Raw genomic sequence first — 24456 nt, 5'->3', positions numbered from 1 at the left:
CTTAGATTGATTGAGGGAAGGTTTTTAAAAATTTCAAAGCAATGCTTTTGCATGGACCTTTTCCCCAGTAATTAAATTAGAAAATCTGGGGTTGAGAGATCAGCATCATTTAAAATTCCCCAAGTTGATTCTAATATGCAATCAGGGTTGTGAATCATTGAACTTAAAGACTCCATAGACAGACAAGTTTCTTGCACAAATACTGAAGTTAGGAGGAGCTGGGGTTGCAGGAAGTAGGCACCACTTTCCATGATGGTTCTTGGAAAACTTTGAAAGGAGTGGATATGGAGGAAAGAGCAAAACAGGTGGCAACCTTAGATAAAGTAAATAGTAACTGACATACAAGACATAAATGATGAAAAGTGAGGCATCTCACAACAACCCAGTCTTTCAGGTTATTCAATACTGGTTTTAAATCCAATACTGGTTTTAAATTCTAGTTTTAGATGTGAGCTTTTATTTATGTATTTATTTATTTTGAGATGCAAGCCTCTAAATATGGATTTAAAAATATCATTTACTATAGTTTGTCAATAGAGTACAAGTTTATTAATATTTATGTGGATGTTGTAATTAAGGGTTAATTTTATTTAGATAAAAGAAATCTTGTTAGAAGTGGCAGTCTCTGGAATCCTCTGCAGCCATATTTCTAGAGATAAACTTCCCTATTGGCAGCAATGCCACCTAGTATAGACTAGATTAAGCTTCAAAAAACACTGGCTTCTTGGGATCTGAAAAGGCTCTAGAATTCAGAGGCACATTTAGCAGATTAAATATGACAATTGCAAATTCTTTAGAGTAAACCTGAGGGCATTCTGCTGATAGATATAGAATTTAAAGTATTTGTATAACTACCTAAGACCCTAGGCTGGCATTCTGGAACAAGTGCCTTCGATTGTGAGACTTGTTGCCTGTGCAGACAAAATGCCAGCCACAATGCTAAGAAATGTGGTTATTTTGTGCCTGTTATCAAACCAGCTCCATCGGGATGCATATTCCCAAGGAAAGAACACCTTTTTGGGTATTGCTAGTTCCAGCTTCCTGGCAAGAAACAAAGAATGAAAAAGTTACTACATGAGAAGAAACTCAAAGAAGAGGTTAAAATTCCATTCCACAAATACTGACAAGGCCTCAACTATGTGTAAGGTAACATTCATGAAGAGAATGTGAAGATGCATATGAAACAAATGCTACCTTCAGGAGAAAAACACACACGGCAAATGATGAGGAAACACAGAAATGTTTTAAAAAACATGACACATTTGAAAGTCATTCAAGGACGCTGTAAATTCAGAGAAGAGTGTGCTGGTTTGTATATACTATGTCCCCCAGAAAAAGCCACATTCTTTAATGCAGTCTTGTGGGGGTAGACGTATTAGTGTGGATTAGTTTGGAATCTATTGGTTCAGTATTCCCGTGGAGGTGTGGCCACTCCCATTCAGCGTGGGCCTTGATTAGTTTACTAGAGTCTTATATAAGCTCAGACATAAGGAGCTCATTGCTGTAGCTGAGACAGACATTTTGAAGATGGCCGTTGGAAGCTGATGCAGACATTTTGGGGAAGGCCATTTGGAAACATAACCTGGGAGCAAGCATACGCCAGCCATGTGCCTTCCCACCCAACAGAGGTTTTCCAGACATCCTTGGCCATCCTCCAGTGAAGGTACAGGATTGTTGATGCATTACTTTGGATACTTTATGGCCTTAAGACTGTAACTGTGTAACCAAATAAACCTTTTATAAAAAAGCCAATCCATTTCTGGTGTTTTGCATTCTGGCAGCATTAGCAAACTAGAATAGAGAGGAACTGACATTCTACCATAAAGTTTGGGGGAATTTTTAAAGTAAAGTGCTGGTTTTTGATGTAAGAATTGAGGCGATATATTGATTTGATAGGCATTTAGGAGACAGACAGGCCTGGTGGGAGAGAGCAGCAAAAACAAAGACATTGAGGCAAGGCTTAGATTCGCTTCTCAGCTGCTAAAACAAATACTGTACAAGGGATTGGCTTTAACAACAGAAATTTATTGGCTCATAGTTTTGAGGCTAAGAGAAGTCCAAAATCAAGGCCATCAGCAAGACACTGTTTGCTTCTTGAAGACGGTGGTGTTCTGGGGCTGGTTCCCAGCAATCTGTGGTCCTTGGTTTTTCTGTCACATGGCAGTGCACGTCTTCTCCTTTCTCTTCTGGTTCCGTTGACTTTTGGCTTCTTCCCATGGTTTTCTCCCTCTATGTCTGAAAATCATTCTGCTTATAAAGGATTCCAGTAATCTGAATTAAAACCCAACCTGATTCAGTAGTGCCACACCTTAACTGAAATAACATCCTCAAAGGGTCCTATTTGCAATGGGTCTACATCCAACAGAATGTGAGCTAAGACCAAGAACATGTCCAAAAGGGTAACAATTCAATCCACCACAGGCATGTTCTGGTAATAAAGGTAGGTAGCTGAGACATATGGTTAATGTGTGTGTGCCAGTTTGAATGTATTATGTCTCCCAAATGCCATTATCTTTGATGTAATCTTGTGTGGGCAGACCTATCAGTGTTAGATTGTAATTCTTTGAGTGTTTACATGGAATGTGCCCCACTCAACTTTGGGTGATAACTCTGATGAGATCATTTCCATGGAGGTGTGGCCCCACCCATTCAGGGTGGGTCTTGATCAGTGGAGCCATATAAATGAGCTGACGGGCAGAGGGAGCTCAGTGCCGCTGAGAGTGAACTTTTGAAGAGGAGCTACAGCCAAGAGGGACACTTCAAAGACAGCACAGGAGCTGCAGATGAGAGACAGTTTGAAGATGGCCATTGAAAGCAGACTCTTGCTCCAGAGATGCTAAGAGAGGACAAATACCCCAAGTGCAATTAAGAGTGACATTTTTGAGGAACTGCAGCCTAGAGAGGAACGTCCTGGGAGAAAGCCATTCTGAAACCAGAACTTTGGAGCAGACACCAGCCACGTGCCTTCCCAGCTAACAGAGGTTTTCTGGGCACCACTGGCCATCCTCCAGTGAAGGTACCCAATTGTTGATGACTTACCTTGGACACTTTGTGGCCTTAAGGCTGTAACTTTGTAACCAAATAAACTTCCTTTTATAAAAGCCAATCCATCTCTGGTGTTTTGCATTCCAGCGGCATTAGCAAACTAGAACAGTGTGTCCATGGGGGAAAGGTAAAGAATGGCCAGAAAGGTTATGTTTTGGGAATATTGTTAAGGGCCTTCAATGATTTGTTAATGATTATGGACTTTTTTCTTTGATTACTGAGGAGCTGTTGAATGTTTCCAGTTGGGGGGAAGTCAGAGGCTTAGAGCTATCTTTTTCTTTTCTTTTTTTTTTTTTTTATTAAATCTACAAGAAAGGTTTTTTGGAGAAAAATATCTGAGGACATGTTCATGTAGCCCAGTGTTTGGAAACTAACAAACCCCCTTAAGGCTGTAAATGATATAGACTTATTTCTGCCAGTCAATCATATGGAATACCCACATGCTGTTGTCTCATATCTCATCTTTAGCAAATGCCACTGTGCTACTTTGTAGGGAAGTATTTCCTAACAGACCCACTGTCTCTTGATTGTATCAGAAATTAATTATGCAAATATTGCAGATTCCTGGCTTCCTGCATATAGTTAGCAAATGTACAGAACAATTGGTCAGCATTGAAGTTTAAAAGGAGGGTACATATCTGGAGAACTGGAAGGAATATTTCTGTTTGTGATATACCTCATCTATAAAATCAGGGTAATGATACAGAAGAATCTGTCACATAATTTTGTTGTGAAGATTAAATGAGATGTTGTATGTAATATGCTTAAAGAGTGCTCAGTAACTGTTAGATTTTATTACGGGTAGAACTGGTGGAGCTGGGATTCAAATTCCTATTTCCTTGACTCCAAATTCTGTGTTCTTTCTACCCCTCCACTCTATTTCCCAAGTGCTGCTGCCCTGCAACAATCACAGGCTTTATGCTTCTTCACTCTTAGTTGTTTCTTTTCATGGCATTATCTCTGGACACATGTCATGGCAGTGTCTTTCCATGTAGACCCCTCATCCATAACAATGACAACACTCAAGGGCTTGGCATCAGAGAGTAGCACTGGGAGCTGCCAGCATGATAAACAAGCTGGTGGTGGCTGCTTGTGTCTGGCACAATTGCTGTATTGATGGATCTGAGCTGAACCGACTGCTCTCTGGGGAGGCTGGAATTCCCAGACAGCGGCAGCTCTTGCAGATTGCACATTGCTGCAGAAGGCATATTCTTGCAATTCTCTGAAAGAGGCTTTTTCTTATGGTATCTTAAGAAAATCTCATCCTCATGAGTGCTATTAACAAATTATGGCTGGAAAATAAAAACAACTGGGCATCTGATTAAGAGTGTAACAACATCTGGCAAGAGGTTTATTGCTGCCAAGGACTCTTCTTGCTTGCCTCTGCAAGTGATATTTGTAAGTAGAAGATCTTTGCTTGGCATCCTTGCAGATGGTTGATTGCTTAGGAGTTTGATATGCACAGTGACTGAAGTTCATAAGGAAGGCTGTAGCTAGGAGTTGCTTTACTTACAAACAAAGCACTCATCAACTGAGTTTCCATGTCAGTCAGAAGATGCTAGGTTATATAGCAGTAACAAACATTCCCCAAATATTCATGGCTTATTACAACAAAGGTTTATTTCTCACTCTCACTTGGGAGAACTTCAGGGAATTTAGAGTTCTTCTTCCTCTTAGTTTCACCTATTTTTTATTATCTACAGAGTGACAATCACAAGACTAATACTTCATATATTCTTTAATCTCAAATGACTCTGTGAGGTTGGTATTATCTCCTTTTTGCAGATATGAAAATTTAAGCTCAAGTTCAATGAGTAAGTTGAAGACGGGATTTTGGATCCAGGTTTTTCTAATGCTAAAACCTGATATTTAAACTACTACATTATGCTGCATTTTTAAACATAACTTTAAGATGTTTAAGTAAGTGTTTATCACCAATGACCCTGAGTAGTCCTGGAGGATGATTCTCATTATGCTGCAAAAAGAAGGAAACTTCAGGAATCACTAACCTTGGCCTTCACTCCTCTTCCAGCTCTGTTGCCTTTAGGCCCTGCTGTCAGTTAAAGTTGAAAAACCCTTGGGGAGGGGCAAGGTTGAAACTGCATCTCTGCTGATGATTTTGCCCAGAGAGAATGCCTAGAATTGAAGGTTGAATTTGAGAGCATTATGGACTTGCTGATTAAACTCCAACTGCAGCCTTAGCTGTGCATGAATAAACTGTTGCCCTTATAGTATCTTCAGATCTAGATTTCTAAGAAGGCAATTAGCTTAATTAGTTGAGTAATGAATAATGTTAACCTTTATAATATCATTATAGAGCCCACAATGCCTGTTTACTTCTCTCCTCCAATTTCATATGCCATTTGAAATTGAGATGGATGTGGTGTCTTCATAACCCAAAACAACTACTTAGTTAGGCAGGGGTAGGGGACTGAAAAATAATGCCAAATTGGTGGATCAAAGGCAAAAATAGCTGATGGATTATTTAAATCTTTTATATTTCAAATATGTCTGTTCCAGAATTGTGGCAAGATTCATTAAAAGTCAAGATGATATACTTTGATTTTTTCCTGAAAAGCCATTGGATGGTTGTAGTTTGGTTTACCAAAAGTTGATTTGATTGTGTCATTTTCACTGCTTATAAGTCAGAGTTTTCAAATTAGGTTTCTGTTAGTTTTTGAAAGTTGGGGACTTTTTATTTTAAAATCATTATTATTTTATTATTTTTAGTTTTCTTTTGGGCCCTTTTAAATGCTGCAGATCCCCTCCTCCATGCTGAAAATCTGTATTTTAATCTACTCCTTGGGTCACTTTTATGAAAGCAATATAACCCTCATGCATAAGCCACCACCTTCTTTAAGTTAATGACTCCAAAACAGTTGGCAAATATCACTATTTAGGTCTTAGAATGTTGCCTATAGAAGTTGGGTTACTTAGATTTGTCCAGTCTTAAAATAATTCTCCTTCATCAAAGCAAAAGGACTGCTTTTTAAAAAATTAAGTAATTTAATTAATTTATGTTTCCAAAAATCTCTAAAGTTGATTTTCCAGTAAAAGTGACCCATTGTGCCCTAAAATGCAAAAACTAGTCACTCTACAGCAAACTAACAGGTTAATGAAGTAACTGTTAACTTCAGGAAGTGAGACTTTCACCCAAAAGATACGAACCTTATTTGGTGACTACATACAATGAATAGAGTGGGACTTCAGACAGTTTTACATAACCTACCCAGCAATTTAGCAGGCACTTTTGTCTAAGACTTGACAAAATCACTGTTCTCTGCCTTTTTGATATTTTTCTGTATCAGAAGCAGTTCACACCCATAGCTTCCCTAATCCTTTGAAGGAACCCAGAGAACATTCTTCAATCATTGGTTTAATGTTTCAGAAGCACAGTAAGTCACTTCCTAAGATGTGGATTGACTTATGTGATTTAATTATCTTTAAAATTCTACAGCTAACACCAAAATAATTTAATGATTGTTAGAACCTGTATTAATCAGGGTTCTCCAGGGAAACAGAACCAATGGGATATGTATGTATGTATATGTGTGTGCGTGTGTTGTGTGTGTGTGTGTGTGTGTGTGTGTGTGTGTGTATATATATATATAAGATTTATTATAGGGATTGGCTCATGGAACCATGGGCATTGGCAAGCCCAAATTCTATAGGGCAGACAGCAAGCTGGGAACTCCATTGAAGTTTTCAATGAATTTCCCAGGAAAGGCTGGCCGGCTGAAAGAGATAGAAAATCTTTCTGACTGCCAAAATCATCAATTCTCCCTTTAAGGCCATCTACTGGTTGGATGAGACTTCTCTCATTGATGATAGCAGTCTCCTTTGTTGATTGCAGAGATAATCAGCCATAAATGCTATCAACTGACTGATGATTAAAATGCAGGAAATATCCTCATAGTAACAATCAGGCCAGTGCTTGCTTGACCAAATGATTGGGCATGATAACCTAGCCAAGTTGATACATGAATTTAGCCATCACAGAACCCCTGTTAATTTACATTGGCAACTTAGTGAATATATATATGTGTAAATAAATAATATAGTATAAATGATACAATATAAATAATATAATATAGTGATATAACATATCATATATATCCATATCTATACTTTTATATCAATACATCTTTATATTAATTTCATATAATTTTTATAGCAAAATTATATATTTATAATAAATATATATTTTTATAATACAATATTTGATAATATATTACTACAATTCTTACACTAAATCCTTAGAGAATGGTATGTGTCAAATATAATATTATGTTGTCCCCAAATTAGAAATGTTATGGTTCATAAGATCATTTGGAAGTCAGTTACTTGGAACAATGCATTATTTCTGATATTTTTTATTAATTCTTATTGTATTAAATATATGTACTTTATATCATAAGAATAATAACATGTAATAATATTGTGTTTTTATATATAATATATAATTTGTTATAATATGTTATTATTTTATAACATAGTTAGCCAGGGTTAGCCCACATATCTATTTATGTTTCTGAAATACTTTATATTTGGCAGCAGCATTTTTTCATTACTTTTCATTTCTGCGACCTGGTTGCACAATTAAGCTATAAGCTAAATACGCTTTGAAGGTCTCATTGAGATACACAACTAATAGTTTCTACACTACATTTCATAATGAAAAATGTCCTGTCATCAAAGGAAATGTGGTGGCTTAGGAACTACTTCTGGAGGGGAATTCTAGAGATTTCAACTAAGGGAGTCCCCACTGGGGCATGGTCTCACCGTTTGTTGATGCTGATGTTTAAAAGCCCTGTCCTTTTACACAAGGGAGAATCTGCCTTGATAGAACTATTAATGGTGATAATAATAAAATCAAGAATAATATTTACTAAGTGCTTATTACATGCAGACACTATGCTAAGATCTTAAAATATATTATTTTACTCAATAATCAGCCAATCTTTGATGATTGTGCTGGTTTGGATGTATTATGACCTCCAAAATGCCATTATCTTTGATGCAGTCTTGGCGGGGCTTGGAAACGTATTGATGCTGATTGGGTTGGAGACTTTTGATTGGATATTTCCATGGAGATGTGATCACTCAACTGTGGGTGAGATTTCTCACTGGATAATTTCCATGGAGGTGTGGCCCTGCACATTCAGCATGGGTATTGATTAGTTTACTGGAGCACTATATAAGCTCAGACAGAAGGAGCAAGCTTGCTACAGGCAAGAGGGACACTTTGAAGAATGCACAGGAGTTGAGAGAGGAGCTGCAGATGAGAGACAGTTTGAAGAGGGCCGTTGAAAGCAGACTCTTGCTCCAACGATGCTAAGAGAGGAAAAACACCCCAAGAGCAACTAAGAGTGACATTTTGAGGAGCTGAAGCCTAGAGAGGAACATCCTGGGAGAAAGCCGTTTTGAAACCAGAACTTTGGAGCAGACACCAGTCATGTGCCTTCCCAGCTAACAGAGGTTTTCCAGACACCATTGGCCATCCTCCAGTGAAGGTACCTGACTGTTGATGACTTACCTTGAATACTTTATGGCCTTAAGACTATAACTTTGTAACCAAATAAACCTCCTTTATAAAAGCTGATCCATTTCTGGTGTTTTGCATTCCGGCAGCATTAGCAAACTGGAACAATGATGGAGAAAACTGAGACTTTGGGAGGTTAAGTGACTTCCCAAGGTCATCAAGCAAAGCCAGTACTTGATCCAACCTGTTTCAGTCAGTAGCTTAAGTGCTTCTCCATTGTGCTCTAATGTTTGCTTATACTATACTACTATTTTTTAAAAAGTTATACTTTATGCATTTTGTAGAAAAAATAGTAAAAATTTAAGACTAGGAGGACAAAATCTCACATTACCATTCAAAGATAACTACTGTTAATGTTTTTTATACATACCTTTTAAGAGTGTTCTCAACCTATATGGAAATATATAATATAAATGTGAAATTATAATATGAATAATGATATTACATTCTCATTACAAGAGTCTAATACTGTATAATTATAATATAATTCTAAATATGTAATTATAATATAAATATATACATATCTAATATCTATAAAAATATATATTAGAAAATTAGCATCAGAATATGCATATAATCTGTACCTACTTTTCTTTGCTAATAATAGACTATGGTCACATCTCCTTGTCAATAAATATAGACAGATATCTGTATTGTTACTGGATGTTAGTTCTATTGTACATATAAACCATTTATTTAACCCTATTCCAATTATTTAACATACAGGTTCTATTATTTCTATAAAATTACTTTGATAAACATTCTATATATTTACTTTGTTAATGTCTCCAATTATTTCCTTTGGTCTAAATGTGTAAGAATTTTTCAGGATTTTGACACAAGTTCCTAAATTGGCCTGCAGACGACTATAACAGAGTAAACTCCCAATAGTGTTGTGTGAGAATGCCTGTATCCCCTGTTGAGAGATGAATCGTACTGTACACAAGACATGTTCAAATCTTAATCCATATTTCTGTGGGTGGGAACCCATTTGTAAATAGAAACTTTGAAGAGGTATTATTAGTTAAGGCACAGACTCATTTGTGAATAGGATCTTTGAGGATCCTATTTAAATAAGGCCAAATTAAATCAGGGTGGGCCTTAGCACACATGGCTGGAGTCCTTAGAAGCAAAAGAAATTCAGGCACAGCCAGGAAAGTGAAAGCCAGGAGTCAATAGAACCTGTTGGTGATTATCTAGTAGCAATCTCCTGACAACTTAAAGTATTTAATTACTAGTAGATCTCTTCTTAGTTTGTTGTTTATCAGGAAGTTCTGAACTGTTGCATAGTGACAGTCAAATCTGAAAAATCTCACACTGACATAGCTGAATGGCTGATTGGTCTTTAGAAATGACAGTTTGGGGATTAATTAGAAATAAAAACAGCATATCACTTCACATCTAAAGCTGGGAATGCTCCATCTAAACTTCCTTCTCTGATAATTGAAATGTGATTTGTAACCCCAGTTGATTTGGTTTGGTTTGTTTGTTTTTGTCAGAGATGTTATCTCCAGAAGATTTTCATCAATGCAAATTATTGTTACTTGCAGATATTAACTTTTATGTTACAGCATTTTAATGAGGGAAGGGAAACAAACCATAACATCTTTATTTTGTGGATAAAACAAATTCTCTTCAAAAATATTAAAAGTTGTACGTGTGGCTCCTTGATTTAGAAAAATACTAGGTGTCCAACCCAGATTAGCCCCAAGACCAAAGAACATGCCTGGCACGGAGTTACCCATGAGTTTAATTAGGGACTTACACACTGGAGACAAATCTTCCCAATTGCGGCAGGTTGGGAGAGTAAAGTCAGCATTCCACAGAGAGAGAGAGAGAGAGGCGTGCCAAGGGGGCACCTTAGCACCTTACAAAGGTTTGTGACAGCAGAGTGTCTCACGAGATTTGGTTACAAAAAGGTCTCGTGAGGTTTGGTTACAATAGGATCTTGCGAGATTTGGTTATGATAAAGTCTCCTGTGATTTGGTTGCTAACAGTGATTAGGGGAGGGAAGTTTTAATGCTCCCCCCTGGGGGGAGGGGCCTGCTGCCTAGTCATGTAGGTGGCTGAGTGTATCTCATAATGGGGGCCCTGGGTCCTCACAATGCACCCCCATGCAGCAGGTTGCAGGATAAGAGACAATGGAACACCAGTGGCCCTCCTACACAGAAATAACAACTCCACATTGATAGAAAATGTTTGAACATGTGTCCTGGGTATATACCAAGGTTGGGGTGTCAATGATAACATCTGGAGAGGATGGCATGGGGAAAGGTGAATGGAAGAGGCTATGACAGTAGCATATACCATTTTATTTCTTAAAAAAGGAGAGAAATCTGAAGAAAATTTGGCTAAATATAAATGTGCTAAAGCTGGGCTATAGTTCGGGTGGGTATTTATTGAATATCCTAGTATACTACTTTCTGAATGTTTGTATTTATAAATTTTATATTAAAAACAAAAGCATTCAATTAAATTTTCTGTGTTTGTAACACTGTTCAAATGAAAGTGCTAAAATGGTGAGTTTGGTCTCTCCTAATTTTGTATTATGATGACTTTCTTAAAATTAATTTCCTAAAGTATCCTCAAATATGTACCCCCACTGAGTAGGATACCAGATGTAACAGTTCTAGTTTAATCTAGGAATATATGACTATAAATTTGGGATGCATTATGATAATAAAAGTACAGTTGAAGACTGCACGTAATCACAATTATGTCAGAAAGGCTGTGCATTTGAACCATTCAATCCACAAACCTGAACATTTAACCTTTAGTATTGAAAAGAATAGTTAGAAAAGAAATTCTAAATAATTTAAGGATAAGATTGAAAGTTAAATATCTGGAGTCAAATTACCCATGTTCCAAAGTGGGTTCTATTACATTTACTCCCTTCATAGCCATAGGCAATTTACATTTTCATATGGGAACTCTGTAAGTTCCACTCAATTCTTCTGTAAATCTATAAATGCTCTAAAAAATAGAATCTTCTAATTTAAAACCATTAAAAAAAATTACAGTTTCCTTTTAGCAGTCACTGCTAATAGACCCAACTCTGCTTTTTTCATGTATATTTTTCTTAGGGCACTTCATGCTCTTAGTGTAATTGTGTTAAACTCTAATTGTGGTGACCTAGGGACAGGTTTCTTTTCCATATTGAAAGTAAGTTATTGCACGTAGCTGCCTACACAACCGGGACAGAAGTTAAAGGTCACCAGGCCTCCTCAGGGAAGAACATATGTATAGATGGTATTGTAAACCACTTATCTTATAAAGCACTGAAACTCCCCTCCCCTGATCACTGTTGATAACAAATCTCCAGATCCTGTTAAAACTCTGTCCTCATATACTATGGAATGTCTTTGTCCTAAACCCTTTTAAGCTGCCTCTTTGCACACCCACCTTCATTGAGTGCTACTTCCATTCCCAAATGGCCGCCACCAGGAAGAATCTTCTCCTGTTAGTAAGTCCTAATAAACCCATGTCTGACTATGTCTACCGTGTTCTTTGGTCTTGGGGCTGTGCTGATCTGAGCCCCTCAAGAGCTGGGTTGGAACACTAATGCTCCATCTTTGTTAGCATATCGTTTTCCTTCATTTTTATTTATATAAATTTATTTTCTGATGCATCTTTGTCTGGTGCATATACCCACTGTTTTTAATACATTTTAACAATATTTTGCCAATCTTAAGTGAAGAATTGTGGTTAACAAGTAATCAATAGTTAATTATTGATGAAACCCACACAATTTTTATTTTGTACAAATTTTCAGGAAATCTGACATGGTTTATTTGTGATTGTTATCTTTTTAGATGACATGAATGTATGGTCATGAATGTTCTTAATGTTTGGTTGGATAAAAAAATACTTTTCATACAGACCTTGTAATCTCTGTGAATTAAAGTGAGTAATTACTAAATCTACATACCCTTGTTCTCTAGGAGTTATAGGTGGAAGAGAAAAATCCATCTTCACATTCATTGTGGACCAAAGCCTCTGCCAATTCTCCATTTTTGTTTTGCATTTTTGAAAATACCATTTAAAAATTTGCATATATGAACATTTATGCTCTTTGTTGGCAATTGGAATACTGAATGAATTTAGCATTAATGATTTTTTTCTTTGCCTTGATCAAGGTAGCTCAGTTACATAGGATATATTTTTATGCACCTAACAAGAACGCAAGGCAAACTCAGCTGCCTCTTAACAATGAGGGTGAACTCAGATAAAAATATTTTCATAGGCTTTGTTTTTTTATTTTTTTCTTCAGATTTTATAAAAATTTAAAATATTGTATATTTTGTATACTATTATGTTTTGAAAGACAAGAAGTGTAAGGGTTATTAAATGTATCCACAAACAAACAAAAAAATATAGAGCAGCAATTAAGAGCCTTTCCAAGCTCATTGACAGGGAAGTTACAGAGAGCTGTTAAGATGTCATCACCAGATCTCACTCACCCTCCCCCCTTTTTCTATTGCATGCCATTCTACAACCTCTTGAAGATATTAAGTCTAATGAAAAGGCCAGCCATATCTTAAACCCAGAAACTGGGAACAAGGTTCTCCAGATGCTTATCAGAACAGGAATTCTCAGTGTCAGGGCCCCCTCCCCCAAGATGGATAACAACTACGCTCAACTTGTTTAAATTTGTCTGTCTTCTCTGATGCAACTTAGGGTGTGCAGAGCTGTCATCTATCGACCCCAGTCCTGGAGCAGTTTGGGCCACCCTGAAAGACGAGCCCTGATAGGATTTCTTCCCCTGTTCCTTTGGACTCTTTATTCTGTGTAAGTAACAAAGAGGTTATTTCCCCTTTCTGGACTCTTTATACTGTGCAAGTAATAAAGACATCATTTTCTGGAAGTTTCTATTGTGCCCTGAGCATATGTTTCCATGACATATCATTAGAGCAACTGCTCCACACACTGGGAAACAAATTAGGAGTATTTTATCAATTAGCATTGCAAGATCTCTTGCTTTTGAGACTCCCTGTAGCAGAGTTAATGTTTAGATTATTGAAAATTCAGTGGTGGTTAATAAGGCAATTTTAAGTACTTTCTCATTTCCTGACTGCATCAGATTTTCTTTAGGCAGTTTTTCAGTTATTCTAGCTGTTTTCTTTTTTAAATTGGTTTTCTAATTTCATTGCAATTTCAAGTGAGTATTTTAGCACCTTAACTCATTTTTTTTTGCAATTATGCCACAGGCTACCAATTGATATTTTCATATTCCCAAACCAAAATGTTAGGAGCAGAAAGACTAAATTCCCCTCATTTCTTAAAAATCAAATTCCCCAGTCTCTTTCGTGGCCCTACTCTCAACTGCAAGGAAAATACAGATTCTCTAATTTCATTCATTTCTTTTAACAAATGTATTCTTGATAGAAATTGCCTTCATAATTTACAAACAGTTGTTCATCTCATACTGTTTGAGAAGCATATGAAATGTACACAGAGAATGCAGAAGTTTCTAAGGCAAGGTCTGGCTCTTAAAGAGATCACAGCCAATTGGAGCAGACAGTCACATAAACAAACATTGACAGTGCAACTATATAAGGAGGAAAACGGAGCTGCTAGAACAAAGACTTGGCTGTATGCCTTTAGCCTGGAAGGGGAGTCTCTGGAAAAGTCTACTAGGGAAATAAGATCTGAGGCAAGACTTAAAGAAAGTGAAGGAGTTTGTCAAGCAAAAGAGACCAAGGGTAGGTGGAGAAAAGGGAACTGTGTGTGTTATAAAATCAATTATTTATTTAAAGTGTCTTCCTAAGTCCATGGACTGCACTAAGAGACATTCCATGACCCAGATAATCCTACTCATCATGAATCATTGCTCACCATTAGTTATCTTTGCTTTTATCAATTAATTTCCCCCTTTGCCACTTTTCCTTTTTCATGCCTATAGCAGCAAGTACTTTACATAAGAGCTCTTTAAAATGCTTTTCCCCATGCATTTCAGATTTTGCCATGTGACTTTTTGCAATTAAAACATATCCTGATGTCTCCTGTAGATTGGAAAAGGAAAGGCTCTGTGCTACTTTACTTTTACAGCCCCAGGACCTGCATCATCTCCTTCTCTTTTCTCATTGTTTCAGGCCCCATTTCTTGGAATACTATGATGTTCTTATTTGGGTTATATAACTACCTTGAATGCCTGCTCATTTGAGTATGTGGTCTGTGATCCCCAAGTCTCCTGGCTTAGTTATAGCATCCCCAAACCAAGCAATGAGCTTTCATGTTTAAACATGTGTTTTTCCCCTTTTCCTACATAATTCCTTTTTGGAGAGCTTTTCTCTCTCAGTTGCTGGGGTTACACTCATCCAATTCAACATTTAAGTTTATTCTGTTTGACTTGCCAATCCTTGATAGTGCCGGCAGGTCTTCTTTGTTATTTAGAGGTTTGTTTTGGTTTGGTAAATCTCTTAGAATGCAATATACCAAAAATGGACTGGCTTTTAACAATGTGGATTTATTAGCTTGTAAGTTTACAATCCTAAGGATTTGAAAATGTCCAAATTAAGGCATCAACGGGATGATACCTTCTCTGAAGAAAGGTTGCTGGCATCCGGGACACCTCTGTCACATGGGAAGGCAAATGATCTGCTGGTCCTTCTCCCCCAGGTTTCATTACTTCTAGCTTCTGGCTTCAGTGGCTTCCTCTATCAGCTTCTATGGATGTGTCCTTTTCTGTCATCTTCTCTGGTTTTGTTTTTGTTTGTTTGTTTGTTTGTTTTTCTGTGCGCTTCTCTGGGTTTTCTGTGTGGCTTTTATCCTCTTATGAAGGACTTCAGTCCTTCAACTGAAATAACCTAATCAAAATGTCCCACTTATAATAGGTCTGCACCCTCAGGAATGGATTAAAAGAAAACTGCTTTTCCTGGGGTACATAATAACTTCAAACTACCACAGGGTTATATCGTGTCTTCCTGTCTAAGTCACTCAACTTCTTCTTTTAAAGAAATGTAATTCCATTTCCGTAACATACAGAGCTGAGAATTCTGCGTCAATCTCTGCCAGTTGTACAGCAACAGGGATGAAGGGCTTCTGATGGTTTTCAGAGAACATGAAATGATTAGTTGCATGTTTTCTCCAAATTGTGCCCTTTTCCCCACTAGTCTCAGAATCATCTTGTCATTTTTGTTACCCTTCCTTGCATAAGACAGAGAGATGAAATATTCAATTTTCTCCTTTATTCAGTTAGGATTCTATCATTTTATAGATGATGCACCTAAAGATGAGTGGGCTATATGACTTATTTAATGCATCACATCTTGCATAAAGTAAGCAAGTGGTGACCTTGGGAATGATACTTAACCTTCCTTGCATCAGTTTCTTTGTCAATAACATAGGATTAATAATAGTAGCTACTTCATAGTCATTCAGTCTAAAATGGCTATGGCTATCTGAAAAATCCCGAGGGTTCTCTGGGATTTTCTCACACTGTTCCAAAAGTATTGGGGGAATTTTGTCTTGTAAGACCAACTTATTAATCTATAGTGCTTTAGAAGGAGTGGTTAGATCACACTGGATTATCCGGTGTCCAAGAGGATCCTCTAATAGGTTGCTTAAAATTAAAAAAAAAAAAAATGTTAATTAGCTGAGTGTTTTAAATTGTGCTAATTTTTGTTAAGAGAGTAACTTAAACATTTAATCAATCCCAGAATGGGTTTTGTTATTAAAGTCATTGGTAGTGTGTACACTTTTACTAAAGGGAAAGGCCTAGCACACTATTTGAGCACAGGAGACACTCAATTTATGTTGAACTAAAGAGGAGACTTCATGAAAAGTCACCAACTTCACTGCACATTGTAGAAACATTGCTCAATGGGAGAATCTAGCCCAGAGCTATGCATCTATTACCCACTCAGCATGGGTTGATTACATGATGGATTTGTGTTTGGGTCTTAAATCAGTCATACAAATGTTGTCTGTGACAGCTCTTATCTCCCTCATTTATGTCCAGGATGGATATCTTGTTTACTCCTGCATTTCCATTTGACTCAGACATTTTAAAGTGGGCACCAAAGGTATGTTCAAGTCAAAACATGGGGTGTTTAAAAAATCTAAAAGTATATTCAGGTCCACTACTAATTTTCTACTGAGATTAAGATCAATATTCGTAGCAGAGTTGTGACAGATTTTTTGGGGTGATTCAATATAAAGTTTTCAACATCTGTGCTATGCTTAGATCTTTCAAAGTGACCTATTTTTCATTTTGTGTATGTGATGTGCCTTATATTTTAAGACTTAGAGGATATGATTATGAAAGACATTCTTTCATGACTAATTGCAAATGCCATCTACCTAGTGTGAAAAGCCAGGCTATAGAAAGCATTTTTATTCCCTAATACTTTAGAACACATCCTTTAGAGCAATCTCAGATTTGATTAAAAGAGGGCAAAGTCCTGTAACTTCCAAGGAGAAAGCTGAAGTATTAATCAATTTTGTAGTCTTTGTTCAGACATTCAACTCATCTTATGACCTTCTTACTGTATCTGTTGCTATGTGGATAATAGCCTCTGGCTCAGAAGGTCAATAGTTAAGTTCTATCATAATCAATTCCAATAGCCCATTTAAGTAAACATTGAGCAGTTTGTTTTTGACTGATTGCAAACTTCTCCAAGAATTCTTAAAACACCAATCCAATATCTCATTTCCTTATCTGTTTTCCCAGCCCTGGCTCAGACCTTGATTGTCAAGCAGCTGGACCATTGCATTGATCTGCTAAATAATTCTAGGATTTATCTCTTAGGCTAGAATCGCCTGATATGCCCTACAATATAATAGGTGCTTTGTCTCATTCACCACCATATGTCCAGTACCTGGAATAGTACTGGTACATTGTTAACATTCAAACATGGTTTTTTTTTTTTTTTTTGAGTGAAATGATATCTGATTATGTTGTCCCCCTATTTATGAAAAGGAAAAAGTAAACACCAAACAAATGTTTTCCTATTGCATTTACAGAATTAAGCTTGCAATCCTTTGTTCAGCATTCAGGACCCATCCTGATCTAATTCCAATCTAACTATTTAGTCTCATTTCCCATCTGTCTTGTACTCCAGTCCACCCCACTTATACTCCTTTATCCTTATCTAGGGGCTTTCTGTTCCACAAACATGCTCTCCTTCTGCTTTGATCCTTCCTTAAACCCTTCTTATCACCTGAGATATCTTTAATCAAAATCCACAAATCAAGTTCTGCCCACCTTTCAAAGGTCAGCCCAGTAGAATCTACTTCAGAAAATCCCCCCAGCTACCATCTGAATCTGTTATCTAATTCTGTGTTCCACATACCTCTTCTGGAATTTTTGCCTTATCACATGCCTACACATCTACATGTGACTCTCTTCCCACAAGGTTGTAAGTTCCACATTTTTTGCATCTCTGCTCCTGACTTCCTGGCTCAGAAATGAGAACACCAGAGTTTCTCAGATAAATGTTGAGTACACTCTCCCACCAACCTGCCTAAAATGCTGTCCATTAAATTCAGATCTTAAGGGGCTTTTGGAGATAATGAATTTAATTAGAACAAGGCACTAAATTTTTTAGATCACCTGGGAGGGTTACCATAGTAATTCATCAATAAATCACTTGGGATTTGACAGTTTGATTAAGAAATTATGCATCTCAAGACACTCATATATAAGCCAAACCTTACACAATATATATAATATATAGCAGAGGTTCTCAATACCAGCTGATTATCAAAATCACCTGAGTTATTTAAAAAATCTAGCTTCCTGCATGTTCTGATTTGGTAGGTCTAGGAACAGGACCAGGGAAATATTTGTAAAAAACTCTCCTGGTGATTCTAATACCGGCCTGATTTGGCACCTATCAGGCCACAGGATTTGATTAAGGGAGAAGTTCTGATTAAGATGCAGATGAGAAAAATGTAAGAAAATTGGGTACATTGGGTGCAAGGAAACAGGCAGAAGGCAAACCAAAGGAAAGATGAAGGGAAATTCAAGTACTGAATCGCCCAGGCAGTGGGAGGTGCTGAGATTCCACTGTGAGCAAAGGCTCTGCTCTAACTAATGTTGCTTGATAAGGGAGACAAATGGTCCAGGTCCTAGAATGGGAGAAATACAGGGTGCTTTAGAGTACATGTGTGCATGTGCAGGGTTTTGGAAAGGGAAGGCTTCCAGAGAAAGAGGGACCTAAGGGGAGATGTGAAGTAAGGCTAAGTATGGGTCAGAGACTGGGAGACCATTAAAAGAGTCAAGTGAGACTGGGAGATCATTAAAAATATGGTAAACTTGGGAAACAAATTCAGAAACGTTGGAAGGTGGGAGTAGGCAGGGAGGGGCAAGCGAGGAAGGGGATGTGAGAACTGCTCAGAATGACGTTTTAAGATGAGCATTCTCACTACAAAGTGGAGAACGAATTGGAAAGGGCTCTGTGACAGTCATCTAGGTGAGAGATAATGACCTAAAGCAGTATGGTGGCAGTGATGATGGAAAGGGGAGAGAGAGAGTCAGGAGGTAGATTGTAGGAGATTTGGAACTGGTCAAAGAGTAAGAGAAGTCGGGGATGCACCCCATGTCTCTGGCCTGGACAATTGCCTAAGCAGGTTTCCCATTATCTAAGTTCAAGAGCACAGAAGGATGAGCACGCTGGGAAAAGGGAGGGTAGATGATCATTTTAAGTTTTGATTTCTTGGGTTCGAGTGGCCTGTGGGACTTCAAGTTCAGTTATTGAATATCCAATTGGATAAAAAGTCCTAACTCCCAGAAGAGATTCTGTCCAGACAAGTGGGCTTGAAATTAATAATAAAAACTGCAATCTGAAAGTTTATTATACATAGGGATTGTTTTAAGTGCTTTATATTTATCTCTTTCCTCACAACAACCCTAGGAGGTAGAAACTATTATTATCCCTATCATCCAAATGTGGTGTTTTGGTTTGCTAAAGCTGCCAAAATGCAATACACCAGAAATGGACTGGCTTTTAACAATGGGGATTTATTAGCTTATAAACTTACAGTTCTGAGGCAGTTAAAATGTGAAAATCAAGGCATCATCAGGTAATACCTGGAATCCTCTGTCACATGGCAAGGCTCATGGTGAAGTCTGCTGAGCCTTCTCTCCTGGGTTTTGTTGTTTTTAGCTTCCGGCTGCTCCATCTGTGGTTTGCTTTCTGAGCTACTATATGTGTCTTTCTCTCTCGGCTTCTGTGTCCTCTCTGTCTTCTCTGTGTTTCTGTTTTTCATCCTTTTATAAAGGACTCCAGTAAGAGGATTAAGACCCACCTGGGGCATGCCCCAACTGAAATAACCTAATCAAAAGGTCCCACCTACAATAGGTTTACACACTCAGGAATGGATTAGCTTTAAGAACATGATTTTTTGGGGGGTTCATTCAGTGTAAACCATTACATGTGGAAACTGAGGAATTAAGTAGCTTGCCAAGGAATATAGCTGGTGGTTAGTGGTAAAATCTGGAATAAATCCAGGTAGTTTCATTCTGCAGTACACTTATCTCCTTAACACCCACATGGTCATTGAAGTCGTGAGAGTAGAGATCACTCAGGAAGTTTGTAAGTCTGCGGGTAGCTGAGCTTGTGCCTCAGCTTGCCAGGCCTGGGCCAGGGGACCTGATCACCCCCTGGGGAGGGTAGTAGGTACGGGCGTGAGTGCCCTCTGCAGCCCCCCCGAGCCTGAGGAGCGAGGTCAAGGCAGCTCCCTTTTCCTCACCCAAAATGCCACTGGCAGGGGAGGCTTGCCGGAGGAAACCGCCTTTCTCCCAACTGCCCTTTCCCCACTTCCTTATCTTACCCACATACTCCCTTGTGCCAAGGCCACTCCTGCCACCGCCAGTGCGCATGCACCGTGGCCAAAACAACCCCCGCCCGTTGCAACGGCTCCTGCGTCCTCTCAGAACCAATCCTAGCCCCTCTCCCTTCAATATTGCCATTTAAGGCTGCTTCACCTCCTTTCCAGCCCTGCCCTTCTTACCAGCCTATATAACCTGTAATCACCCCTGAATAAATCTCTTTGGCGCATACTCCTACTGGATGAAGAGTGTTTTTTGTCCTTATCGCCGCCCTCCACACCTTGCACGCCTCTCGCCGAGGACCCTGGCCACGTCCTCCGCCTCGCCCTCGCCTCCGGGAAAGAGCCCCCGCCGCCGGTACCCTTTAAGCAGCCCCGAGAGCTGAGGGCTCGGCTACCGGCCGCCACTCCCCCTAGAAGCAGTAACCCCGACCGCAACTGGTGCCCCGTGTGAGGAAACGTCCCACACGACAGTTTGGCAGGTCGCCCGCTCGCCCGGACGCCCCTCCAGCTTCCCATTTCCTCGCCTGCAAGGTAAGGGCCGCCTCTCCCTCGCCGCTTCCGGAGCCGTGGGAGGTTCCTTGCTCCGAAGCCGCTCCTCCCTTCCCCCACGCTCTCTTCATCCAGTAGGAACTCCTCCCTTCCCCCACGCTCTCTTCGTCCTCTTGTATGCGCACTTCTATGACCCCCGTTCCTCCTAACACTCTCCCTCTTCCCCTCCATTACTTTGCTGTAGTTCTTTGTATCTTTCTTTCCTCATTTGGCACCGTGTGCCTCTTTGCAACCGCCCTCCCTGACTGCTCCCGTTGTCAAAGGGCACTGCTTTCTGCTCTCGCCGTCTCCTTCGGCCTTGCAGCCACAGTTTATCTCATTCTCTCTGCTCGGTAAACAACTCCTCCTCCTCCTCCCCGCCAGCCGGGCCGGCCCGGCTCGGGAACAACTCCCCCTCCTCTCCCCTCAGCTATGGGTAATCGTATATCTACATGTCAGGCACCTCAAGTTCGTGCTCTAGCGGGTCTCCTAGACACGCATCGCTGTAAAGTGTCTGTCCGGCAGCTGCAAATATACTGGGATCTCCTGCTGCCCTTTAACCCATGGCTCACCACTTGCCATCTTTGGGACCCTGTTACTTATGATCGTCTTATTGATCGAGTCACTAACGCCATGGAACATGAGAGCAAGCGTTTCCCTCCCGGCTTGCTCCCCACCTTAATAACCATCCGCTCCTGCCTTCAAGGCTCCCTCCCCCCTGATAGAGGCCCCGTTAAATCCAAGGAGGCACTATCAACCCAGCCAACAGATTCAGATAGCGATATTAATTCAAATCATGACTCGGACACGGAGTCCTTAGTCGAGCAGATTAACAACGCGCTCGAGGTGACTCCCAAAAAGCAAAATAACACTGCGCCACGCCAAGATGGCGAACTTCCTCCTTCTTCTTCCATCGAGGGGAGGAAATGCTCCGGCGATGACATCAGCCCTAAGCTGGGCCGGAAACCGCATACGCTTTACCCCGCCCTTCCACAGGGCGGAGCTAGTCCACCATCTTGTGCCTTGGGCCCCGCCCTTTCACAGGGCGGGGCTGATCCACCATCTTGTGTCTTAGCCACGCCTACCGCGCCGCCATCTTGCGACGCTTGGGGCCTCCCACTCCCGCCTCTCCCTCCGGCGAGCTCCCCTTCGGAGCCGCTACCGGCAGCTGCCGCCGTTCCTCCCACCCTGCCGACTAACAACCCCTGGCTGCCTTCAGCACCTCAAGGCAACCCTTGGGGCAACGCTCCCCCTACCCCCACTCCCGCGCCAAGTCCTCTGCAAGCGCGTCCTCCTTTCTCTCGTGCTTTTCGCTGCTTTCCTCTTAACCTTGCCCCCACCCCACAGAGGCCGCATGACTGGTATCCCATTGACTTAGATACTATCAAGCAGCTTCGCAGGGCCGTCAGGGAGGACGGGTTAGGTAGCCCATACGCTTCCCAAATACTGCAGGATCTCGGCATGGACTATTGCATCCCCCAAGACTGGGCCTCGCTTGCCCGTTCCATTCTTAACCCCGGTCAGTTTGTTGACTGGCGTGCTCACTTCCAGGCAGAAGCAGCTAAGCAAAGTGAGCAAGATGCAGCCATTGAAGTCTATCATCACCCCGAAGCCTACTTAGGCACGGGAGCGTTTATAAATGCATCTGCCTATATTAATGTACCTGTCACCTTTTGGCCTATCCTTTGGGGAATCGCCTTGCGAGCATTTGCCAATTGCTCTGCCTGTCGGCCTAATAAATTCACCAAGCTCTTCCAGGAGCCGAGTAAGCCTTTCGCCACCTTTGTCTCCAGAGTCAAAGAAACCTGCGCCAGAAAGGTAAGTAACCCCCAGGCCCAATATTACATGTGCCCATCCTCAAATCCTGAAAAATCGTACTGTAATTCCCCCAACAAGTACTACTGTGCATACTGGGGGTATGAAACATTAGCCACTAATTGGAAGCCTCCTGTTCCTGATCATTACCTTACCCTAAAGTGGGCCCCTACAAGGTGCAAACTCCCTACAGTTAACTGGCTCGGCCAAGAAAGTAAGGGATCCTGCACACATCTTAATCTTACAGTGCAGCTCCCCACTGATCCCTCCTGGTTACTCGGTCAAACTTGAGGCTTCAGAATCTATGAGAAAGGAACCGACCGAGGATCACTTATTCTAATAAAAAAGGAGGCTGCAAACCAACCAGGCCAAAATACTGCATTAAAAACACCCTCTGGCATAGGTCCCAACCAAGTCCTTAACCCCCTTTTTCCACAGCCCTCCAGCCGCACTTCAAGTACAAGCAGCGCATCCGGAGGCCGCACCTCAGCTACAAACAACGCATCGCCAACCCCACCACCCCAGCTTCCTCTGCCCCCTTCTCGTTATTCCTCTCCCCTCCTCAGCCTCATCCAAGCCGCCTTTGCCTCAGTGAACTCCTCCAACCCCAATTTTACCTCCTCTTGCTGGCTCTGCCTCTCCACCTCTTCCTCACTGTACGAGCCCGTTGCCTCCAACCTCTCCTTTTCAGAAAGCACAGAAAACAGCCCCTCGGAATGCAATTGGAATACCTCTGCCGTCCCCCTGACCTTTCATTCAGTCTCCTATACGGGAAAGTGCGTCCGCCCTCGCTCCAGTAACTCTCCCGACCTCACTGCCTGTGCCAGCTACTCATCTCCTAGCAGCTCGGCAAAATTTCTCATTCCTCATAATTCCTCCCAATGGCTCTGCTCCTCTACAGGACTTACCCCCTGTCTCAGCACAAATATCATCAGCGAATATAAAGAAACTTGCCTCCTAATTGTCCTTATCCCTAGGGTCTTATACCACAGCGAAGAAGACTTCTTCCTCCGCCTGGAAAGAACTGCAGCTCCTACCCCACTGCAAAAGCGAGAGCCCATCACCGTCCTCACAATTGCCTCCCTCCTAGGTCTTGCCGGCGCTGGCACCGGAATCGCTGCACTAGCCAGTCAAGGCTCCGCCCTAACTCACCTCAGGGCGGCTGTTGACGAGGACATTCGCCACCTACAAAACGCTATTTACCATCTAAAAAATTCTGTCAATTCCCTCTCTGAAGTCGTGCTCCAAAACCGCCGAGGTCTTGACCTTCTCCTCCTCAAAGAAGGAGGCCTCTGCGCCGCCCTAGGAGAAGAGTGCTATGTATATGCCAATTCCACAGGTCTCGTCGAGGACAGCCTGAAAAGGGTCCGAGAAGGACTGGAAAAGCGTAAAAGAGATCGTGAAGCCACCAGTTATTGGTCCAGTTTTTTCACTCCCATCCTCCCATACATCCTTCCTTTTCTTGGCCCCCTATTAATAATTATTCTAGCTCTCATCTTAGGACCCTGCCTCATCCGCAAAATTGTCCAGCTTGTAATGAAACAAACGAATGCCATTTTTTCCTCGTTCGTGCAAATCCAGTATCAGCAACTCGCCACCTCTGACGCCCCCCACTCCAAGATGACAGCCAACCCTCCGCGACCTCAACGCCACCGGTCGACTCGCCGACCGCGAGGCCCTTCTCAATCACCTGAACATCGCTCTCGCCTCGAGTTCCAGCTTCTCTGAACCCCTGAACTTTAAACCCCTGA

General features: G+C 40.6%; 1 long non-coding RNA gene across 1 annotated transcript in view; it reads left to right on the top strand.

Moving 5' to 3' along the window:
- Positions 1 to 24456, top strand: part of LOC119544322 — a 68056-nt gene that overhangs the window by 8335 nt on the left and 35265 nt on the right. The window contains exon 3 of the long non-coding RNA XR_005218816.1: positions 13265 to 13375. This is a non-coding gene — a long non-coding RNA (uncharacterized LOC119544322). The remainder of the gene's footprint in view (positions 1 to 13264; positions 13376 to 24456) is intronic.

This window comes from Choloepus didactylus, chromosome 9 (genome assembly GCF_015220235.1).
Source record: "Choloepus didactylus isolate mChoDid1 chromosome 9, mChoDid1.pri, whole genome shotgun sequence".
NCBI classification, from domain to species: Eukaryota; Metazoa; Chordata; class Mammalia; order Pilosa; family Megalonychidae; genus Choloepus; species Choloepus didactylus.
Note: the sequence above shows the minus strand (reverse complement) of the source record. Positions and strands in the feature narration are given on the sequence as shown.